Source organism: Lipotes vexillifer, unplaced genomic scaffold, assembly GCF_000442215.2.
Source record: "Lipotes vexillifer unplaced genomic scaffold, Lipotes_vexillifer_v1.1 scaffold577, whole genome shotgun sequence".
Classification (NCBI taxonomy): domain Eukaryota; kingdom Metazoa; phylum Chordata; class Mammalia; order Artiodactyla; family Lipotidae; genus Lipotes; species Lipotes vexillifer.
Window position 1 is genome coordinate 122,176 of NW_006781888.1, and position 9,909 is coordinate 132,084.

Here is a 9,909-nt window from a genome sequence, read left to right on the forward strand (position 1 = left end):
CTTTCAAGTTTTGCATCTTCAAAGGATTTATTTGAAGCATTAACATGCTGATTTGTTTCTTGCTAAAGCAATGCGCTACAGTGATACTGGCAAGAAGATTCTTTCTTCCAACCTGTGGTTCCCATTTATTCCTCTCTCAATAATTTGCTAACCAGAGATCCAGATGTGTAATAAGATACCATTTAAGTATGTGAATGGAATACCTATTCTATAATTAATGCTACATGGCACTAATTTTTCTCACCATGTATATGATTCCAGTGGAGCTAAGCTGGGTTTATGCTCTTTGTCACATGATTTCTTACCTGACTAATTGCTAGCAGAAGGTTTTTTCCTTAAAAAAAAAGTTTTTGTGTTAGTCACCCACAGCCAAATTAGAGGCTTTTCGCCCCAATGGCATAAACTTTGAATATAACAGTTTCTTCTATTCATGCTTTTTCCTTTAAAAAAGAGTTAGAAGAGCTTGTTTGTGCTGGTTGGGACAACTAGAAAGTTGCTCATGATTAAAAAAATAATAATTATAAGGAAAGGGGACAGAAAGTAGTACCATGTTATAGAATCCTACATATATAAGATTTAGTAGTTTAAATTGTAAAATACATTAGTATTTTTTTCTAATGTCTTTATTGGAGTATAATTGCTTTACAATGGTGTGTTAGTTTCTGCTTTATAACAAAGTGAATCAGCTATATGTATACATATATCCCCATATCCCCTCCCTTTTGCATCTCCCTCCCACTCTCCCTATCCCATGCCTCTAGGTGGTCACAGAGCACTGAGCTGACCTCCCCTGCTACCCACTAGCTATCTATTTTACATTTGGTAGTGTACATGTCAATCCTACTCTCTCACTTCCCCCTCCCTGTGTCCTCAAGTCCATTCACTACATCTGCATCTTTATTCCTGTCCTGCCCCTAAGTTCATTGGAACAATTTTTTTTTTTTACACTCCATATATATGTGTTAGCATATGGTATTTGTTTTTCTCCTGACTTACTTCACTCTGTATGACAGACTCTAGTTCCATCCACCTCACTACAAATAACTCAATTTCCTTAAAAAACTAAAAGTAGCACTACCATATGACCCAGCAATCCCACTACTGAACATATACCCTGAGAAAACCATAATTCAAAAAGAGTCATGTACCACAATGTTCATTGCAGCTCTATTTACAATAGCCAGGACATGGGAGCAACCTAGGTGTCCATCAACAGAGGAGTGGATAAAGAAGATGTGGCACATATATACAATGGAATATTACTCAGTCATTAGTATTTTAATTGTAGTTATTCAAAATTGTCATTTTTGCAGTAGAATTAAGGAAGAGAACTAAAACTTGGAAAACTAAAAATGTATATTTAAAGCTATACTATCTTCTATTTATAACCTGTACATGCATGTGAAGGGTTTTTAAAAAATAGAAGCTACAAGATACTTGTAAATAATTCTTTGGCATTTTCTTTGCAAATTTCTATTTATTTTAGATGCATGGATTTAAAACTTGCCTTTAGTATTTATTAACAAAAAGAAAGTTAATGAGAAAAAGATAATGGAAATTTTAGAAATTGTTAAGTTTGCTGAATTTTTCTGAACTCTTCTATTATTTCTGTTAGTAGATATACTTACTGTCTTTCACTGTAAAAAATGAATTGACATATAAATGAAACAATGAGTTTCTTTCTTTACTAAATGTGTTTGGTTTGGTTTCTGCTTCTACTGAATAAGTAGGCACTAGTTTATTCTTTATGTGCTTTATATACGTTTTAAATGTGTATTATAGAATATTTTCAATTATATTTTTTAATTTTACAATTTCAAAACCATGCATATAATACATTTTTTTAACTTTCCAGGAAATTCAGTTGAAAAAAGGTTTTGATAGCAATTGAATAAAAATATGTGAAGCTCCAAAAATTTATTAGTTCAACATATTCAATTCAATTTAATAAAGATCTGTTGAGGACTTAGTATATGTCTGGACCTGGACCTATGTCTTAATAGATAAAGAAAAAATTATATTGCACTTCATGGGACATCAAAAGAAAAATAATAAAATTCAACTATGAGCAGGTGGGCAAATGCTTGGCATAACGTGTATTATTACAAGCTAACTGGATAGATGCTACATCTGACTTAAATTCAAGCCCTATAAATTGTGGAACACAGGTTGAGTGATTAAAAAACACTTTGAGAAAGTTATTCTTCCTATCTTCTCTTGCATATCACATTTCTTCTTCACAACGTTCAAGGTCATTTACTTCATTTCCCCATCCTAACAGATTAGAAAATGATAAAATTATGTTCACAAAGTTGTTTTTAATGACTGGAAAATACAATTTACAAAAGAAATTATAAGAAAACTATTCAAGGTGCTTTTGGGATTATTTTATTTTAATTGTTTAGTATGGACACCATGAATTTCTCCAACTTCCCCCAGGAGTAGCAAGGAAAGCACTTTTCGGTTGGCTCCCATCATTTATGCATGGTATATCTGATGGAACCCTCTATCCTCAAGACTATGTTTAATTCTGAATAAACAGAGAAAAGCACAGCAAATTGTTTTTTGTTTTTTTTTCCCTTTTCCTACTAGGAAGTTGAACTCAGAAATTTGGATTTTTTTTATTTTAAAGTTAGTGTTTAACAGATGTTTTAATGTATTTTGTGTTAATATATCTTCCATTAATATTGTAGACAACACTTTTACATTGACAAAGTGCTTTCACTCTATTATTCATTTCACTCCAAATAATAATGTTGTTTCTTTAGCTACAGCATTGTTTATAGACTAATACTGGATTAAAAACATATCAACAACTTTTCCTTGTAATCAATTCACACCAACTACGGTTATCACCAGAGCTAAGGATATAAATCCTCCTCCGTGTTTTAACGCCATGGCTTTGTATAAGTGAAATTACTCTGATAAAGTAGCATTCTTTACTGAGCTGTAAAATAGAAATATATCAATAGGATACAAAAATTGAGTAATTTTAAAATGTTTATTTTCATTTGTGTATACGTAAGACAAAAATGATGACTGAACTTGAATAAATAAAAAGGCATTATTAGTATGAGAAACCCCATAAAATGGAAAAATCTTCAATCAGCTTTTTTATTTATTTTATTTTGTTTCTCAGCAATTAGTGTTTGGCTTGATGTTGTTCTAATAATTATTGTTTTATTAAGATAGTATTGAACTACTTAGCTGCAATTTATTTATCCATTTTGTATTTTGATGTGAGTCACTGTGGAAATTCTTGACTTGACCTTCAAATGCATCTTTGCTTTGCAAACATTCTTAAAAGGTAGTAAGTAGTTCTTTGAGTCTTGAGGATTTTCAAAATACAAATTTTTCCTTTAGTATACTTTTATTTATTTTTTTTGTTGGTTTGTTTTTTTGTTTTTTGCGATACACGGGCCTCTCACTGTTGTGGCCTCTCCCGTTGCGGATCACAGGCTCCAGACGCGCAAGCTCAGCGGCCATGGCTCACGGGCCCAGCCGCTCCACAGCATGTGGGATCTTCCCGGACTGGGGCATGAACCCGTGTTCCCTGCATTGGCAGGCGGACTCTCAACCACTGCGCCGCCAGGGAAGCCCTCCTTTAGTATACTTTTAGCCTGTGCACCTGAAAAGATAACTGACACATGATCCATGATCTATTAGTGATAGTGTTGTTAGGTTAGGAAATAACTGGTGTAGTCTTTGCAATTTACCAGATTTTTTTCCTATCCTCTACTTAGCATATGCCTACAGCTTGCTGACCCTCAAAACTTTGGGCAGCATAACACTAGTACCACTGAGTGCATTAAAATTATTCACCCAAAGACTACATCATTAATAAATGTGTGTTTTGAGGGACAATACCCCCTCTACCTGCAGCATACTGAAAGGGTCTCTGACACCACCCCAGCAATTCTAGCAGAGCTCTTTCTCACCAAAGACACAAGCATACCAGAATAGAACTTTGGGTTTGAGAAAAGTTTGCAGCTCTCTTCTCTAGCCTATAAGGGGCCTCGAGCTGAACTGTCATTAACACATTTTATTTCATTAAATTAAACGGTGGAGACTAAAGAACGTACCCAAACAATATGAGCCCAGGGAATCAGATAGCCTGGAATGAAGAAATACCCTTGAAAGTACTTTACTTTTATCTTGTATGTATTTGAATGAAGAAGTTCAAAGAACTTTACATAAAGTAAATAGGTGTAATTTATAATATGCAGCGTATAATATCTTTATGAGTTAATGTGAGTTAGCAGAGAACAAAGAGCAGGTAATCCTTATCCTATATTTTGCCAAGTAGAAAGTGAGACATGGAGATAATTTTTGTCCATGCTGGGAATAGAAGAGAACTTTTCCATAATAATCCAGTAATTTACCTCAATGAAACCATTTATACTCTTAACACACGCACATATGCCTACTCATTGTTTTTCTTCTAGCATTTATTATGATCTAAAATATTATTATTAATTTCAGGAATATGTAGGTCACTAGTATTTCTCCAAGTTTCCTCCTGCTCATCCTTGGCTTTTGTTGAGTTCATAACTCCTGCTCGACTAGCACACATTTACCACAGAAAACCCTGTTGTGAGCTTTTCTTTTTCCACCCAATGGAATCTTCTGGTACAGTGTCATAGCTGCAAAGTAGAATTTTACTCCCAAATTTCATAGGAATCAGTCCAACTGTACAATGAAAGATTATGCAAATCTGCAAGGAACATCTAATCAATCACCGTGGTGTGAGAGGAATGCAGCTGATCGCTGAATTAGCTTCTGTGGGAATGTATTCATGTGTAACATCCCACTGACTGGATGACATCACAACAGCTCCAGGTCCTTGAAAGTCTTGAGGATGATTAGTCGAAGGAATTGGCCGTTTCTGCCAATCATAATCCGGCAGAGCTGCCTTTATAGTTCTGAAGATGTGAGAGAAAGACGGGGGAGGGAAAGACCAACTCCAGCTAAACGAGAAGCACAGCAGCAGTAGCAAGAGCAGAGCCGGAGCAGCTGGTATTCTGGTGATTAAATAGTTCTCGTAGCCTTTCTGCTGTACTCGGTCCGCTCCCTGGTGTAAGTCTCATGTCCAAGAAGGAAGCTGCATTTTAACGGTGTGCTGAACAGAGGTTTGAATCATTCCAGCTGGCTGCTTGTTTTGAAAAGGACAATGTGCGTATAAATAAAAAGAGACTCTGCTGGAAGAGTCCAGATACTAGGACTGGAGCTAAAGAGTGCTCTCGGAATATTAAGGCAGACTGTACGAACTGAAAGCTCCTTCTAATTAACCTGGAGCCAAATGAATCTGCATACTGGATATCTCATTTTCTAACTCGGATAAATACAAGTTAGAAAAAGAAAAAAAAAATTGAAATGCTTCTCTAGGTAAGTTATTGCTTCATTTGCTGAAACTGAGGTGTGTGCATTAAATGAATATATGTTGCTTAGCTATGTAAACAAGTTGAACACAATAAAGTTTTATTTGTGAAAGATTTATGTAGAAGCAGATTATAGTTTTAAACCAAATGCAGTCTCCCTTTTCAGCATATGTGTGCTTACCTGTCATTACGCGTTGTGGAAGTTATATTTGCACACTAAATGGAAAATACAGTCCTGCCTAAAAAAAGATACAACTTGAAATATTGTAAACTGTTGCCAGAACATTTGCATAATAAAGATCTCACTTGATAACAATTTTCGCCTTTTCATATTAAAATGCCAGTATTCCAAACTCAAGCCGAACAGTGGGGTTATAAATGTTTCCCTGAGAAGTGTTACTGATAACATGGCATTCAGGTTACTCAAGATGGGAACTCCTCTCTTTGGGACCTGAGATTTATAGCCACGTTCTGTCCTAATGGTCTGCTTTAGAGAAGCAGCTGTCACAGACATTTTAAATTGCTTTTAAAGAAATAGATGCTTTCCTACTAGGACCTATTAGGAAAGAAAAACAAATTCTTAAAACAATATATACCATATGCCATAAGCGCAGATTCCCAGTAGGATAAAAATAGCTTTATGTTACACCTGTAAATACCTCCAAATTCCTAATGCACAGAATAAGTTGAAATATAAGAAATGCTATTTAGGGAAGAGATGTGGGAACATATGTATATGTATAACTGATTCACTTTGTTATAAAGCAGAAACTAACACACCATTGTAAATGGTGTGTTATACTCCAATAAACATGTTAAAAAAAATGTCATTTACATATGGTTTTCATTCATCTCTTCCAACATCTCTGATTAGAGAAAGTTAAATAAAAAGGGAACCTTAAACTTGTATTTTCCTTGTAATTTGTCCTCATTAATAAGATACTGTATTTTTCAGAGTTACTATCAAGAGTATTTTCAAGTGATAATATATTTTGTTTGCTATGATAGGTTATACTGTGAGTTCTAATATAGCTCTGAGAAAGTTTCAATAGTTTATACTTTATTCTGTCTTTTCAAGCTCACTATTTCTTGATTTCATGGTGTTGTCTATCAGAATATTTTTCATCAACTCAATATCATAAATGTAAATTGCATGCGAAGATATTGATGTGTTGTCTTAATTATCAATATTTTAGTTATTCACTTTCTTACCAACTTCATGATTCAAATCCTGTGAGTTTCTTTATACAAATGGAAATAGATGAAGACAAAAGTTGTTGTAATTGGCTGAATATCTCCCAAACTAGAAGGCAATTTTTCCCCACAAAGATTTTAAAAGTCTTTTTTATATCAAAATAATAATTTTAATTTATTCTATTAAAATATTTCAGCTAGCTATATCCAGGGGCCAGGTAGGTGCTATGTTGATCATGGCTTTTTCATGAAGCAAATGTATGTAGAGAATGTAAAGTCCACTAACTAAAAAGTCTAAGTCTTCACCTGGAATTCATAAAAAATGAGTAATTAATAAGCAAAACGTATTCAACACATACATTTATCTCCATACAAAAATGAGAATTTAACATAATTTAACCCTGCTGTGATTGTTAATATTGTTATAATAAGAATCCTGTGAATATATATCTTATGATGATCAATATGACACAGCACCTACATTTGCTAGAAGTCTCATGATAAGCTGATGGAGATTTTTGGAAATTGAACATTAAGCAGAATCATTGTTTTTTTACTCCATCTTAATGGCAGTTGGTCAGCACTAAGGTTGATGCTTAGAAAATCCTTTGAAAAACTTATAATATGTATGACTTATTAACTATAACATGAAATTCACCCTGAGAGGCAAAATATAAACGCAATTTAGAAACTCAGGCATCATTCTTAAATAAAAAGGTAAAACTTCACAAGGATTCTAATATTTGTTTTCCTTTCTATAAACTTGCCAATGTATGTAAATTGCATTTTTTTTTTCTCCAGCTGAAGCTATTATCTAAGAGACATGTCTATTTAAATGATTTTCCCTAAATACCAAAAGAAAGTCAATGGAGACTATTTTATATATAAATATATAAAATCATAATTTGGAATTAAATAAATGCAGTTTCTTAATTCAAATCTAAGTGCTGACCTTACTTCTTAAAGATGTTAAATAAATGCTCAGTAAGTATTTGTACCCTATAGGTCTGATGTTTATATGATCCTCAGCACGTTCTGTTTGAGTGGGAAAGGTGCCATTGAGAATAAAATCCAAAAATCAAACTTTCTGTGCTTCATATAGTAGCAACGACTCAAGGAGAAGAACAGAGAAACGTTTAGCATGTTTTGTTCAAACTAGAAGTTTCTAGCTGGTGCTGCTGTCTCCCCAGATTTGGAAAGCAGCTGGGAAAAGTTATAAAATAAAGCTAGAATATCAGCCCTGGCTGGAAGCCACGGCAGAGAAGCTGTGCACCCAGAAGACTAATTCTTTCTGGGCTGCAATTCATTGATAATGCATTATGCTTAAAGTCTAACCTAACGTGTTACTTTTTTCTCTAGTACAAACTGTGGGATATTTAAAGAGCAAATATATTTTCTGAGGAGAGTAAAATTTTAAAATAGCAAACTTGTCTTCTTTATTAAAGGTTGCCCTAATGAAAACTGCGAATAGCCTAGCTGAAACTCCTATAAAATATAGTTGATGTTCAGGAGCAGAAAGAGAAATAAAGATGAGATGCACTGCCTAACCTTTATCTTGGAGATGGCAGAGTGGTCAGAAATACCACATATATTGGGGCTTCCCTGGTGGCGCAGTGGTTGAGAGTCCGCCTGCCGCTGCAGGGGACGCGAGTTCGTGCCCCGGTCCGGGAAGATCCCACATGCCGCGGAGGGGCTGGGCCCGTGAGCCGTGGCCGCTGAGCCTGCGCGTCCGGAGCCTGTGCTCCGCAACGGGAGAGGCCACAACAGTGAGAGGCCCGTGTACCGCAAAAAAAAAAAAAAAAAAAAAAAAAAGGAAAGAAAAGAAATACCACATATAAATACATGCCCAAAAGAAGTGTGAAGGTTTTCTGAAAGTAACTGGCCTAGTAAAATTCACTATAGAAGTAGACTTACTAAAACTGTGGTGGTGTATACCTTGTGAAGCTAGACAACAAAAGGGAAAGTTAACTCTCATCCATATTTATTCCAAATCACTAGGAAAAAGGGAAACCATGTTGTCTGTTGATTTATTTTAAGTTTATGAAGTGAGAGAAATGGGTCAGGTGGTAGACATAATGCTGCTGTCTTCAGCCATCAGGGAATAACATTTAGTCAACCTTTTCTCTAACACTTCAGGAAACTTTCAGCTATACTGTTAGAGTGTCAAATGCCCTCTTTTTTTTAGTTATTTTCAGCAAGCTTCAGAAGTTAGAGATGTCAACTGTAATGTAGAACTTTTATAAACACAGTCTTATTTCCAAGTGTTCTTTATCTCAGTTTTCTTAGGAATGCTATCACATTCTAGAGTTGACAAATCTAAAATATCTTTTAGAATAATATTGAATTGATAACAGATTTTCCCCAAATCCAAAACAGTCTTAATAAAATCCAAACATATCAATGGCTTTCAGCATTTCAAGACAAATACATATTTTTTTAAATGTGAAGATAACTTATTCTCCATTCCTACTGGTGAAAATGTTTGTGGATATAAATTGATGTATTTATTTCTTTTGTCTTCTTATAATTTGTCTATATTCATAAAGATCCATATAATTCAGGCCATGACATAGATTATAACAAAATAGCCTGTATATGACAAACTAAATATTGGCTTTCAAGTGACTCATTGAGGAAATTCTCATATATAGGCTACCTTAAAAATATTTCTTCAAGAGATATACTTGATACTTTATGAATTCTAAATGATAATCATGATTAATTCATTGGAATTAAGGAAACATGAAAACTTTGAAGGGTTAAAAAAGACTGAATGCTTGAGAACTTAATTTGGTGATGTACTCAGGGTATCTGAGAAAACAAAGCTGATGACGCTAGTTCTAGAAAGAAACTTCTGTGCCAAACTCAATTTTTACACTTCTTAGAAATTAATGTTTTAAATATTTGAAGGGTTTGATAAGAAGGAACTTTTACCAAGCTAACACACACATGCACACACATAACACAAAGCATTCTTTTTCCCCAGATTAAAAAGATTTCCCCCATTTTGGACCTTCCACCATCAGATGAACTTGAGTTTGCTTTATTTCAAATATTTAACCTCCTCATTAAAAGTCTTTAATGGAATCTGTCTTCAAACATAACCTTATGGAAGTTGAAAGCTGGACAATTTCAGTATGTTCAAGCAAAAGGTAAATGTGGAAATGCTTCCTTAATCTCTTTACACTCACTTTTTTCTTCCTTTCTTTCTGTTCCTCCTTTTCCTTCTTTCTTTTTTTCTTCCTCTCTCTTCCCTTCCCTTTTCCTCCTTTCTTCTTTCTCATTCTTTCCTCCCTCCCACCTTTCTTCCTTTTCTCTCTTTCCTTATCTCTTTCCC

The 9,909-nt window shown here is 34.4% G+C and overlaps 1 protein-coding gene across 1 annotated transcript in view; it reads left to right on the plus strand.

The window, feature by feature from the left end:
- Positions 1-4,952: 4,952 nt before the first annotated feature.
- Positions 4,953-9,909, plus strand: part of LOC103087464 (bifunctional heparan sulfate N-deacetylase/N-sulfotransferase 4) — a 281,711-nt gene continuing 276,754 nt past the window's right edge. Inside the window, exon 1 of the mRNA XM_007454855.1 lies at positions 4,953-5,385. The gene's annotated coding sequence lies outside the window, so the exon portion shown is untranslated. The remainder of the gene's footprint in view (positions 5,386-9,909) is intronic.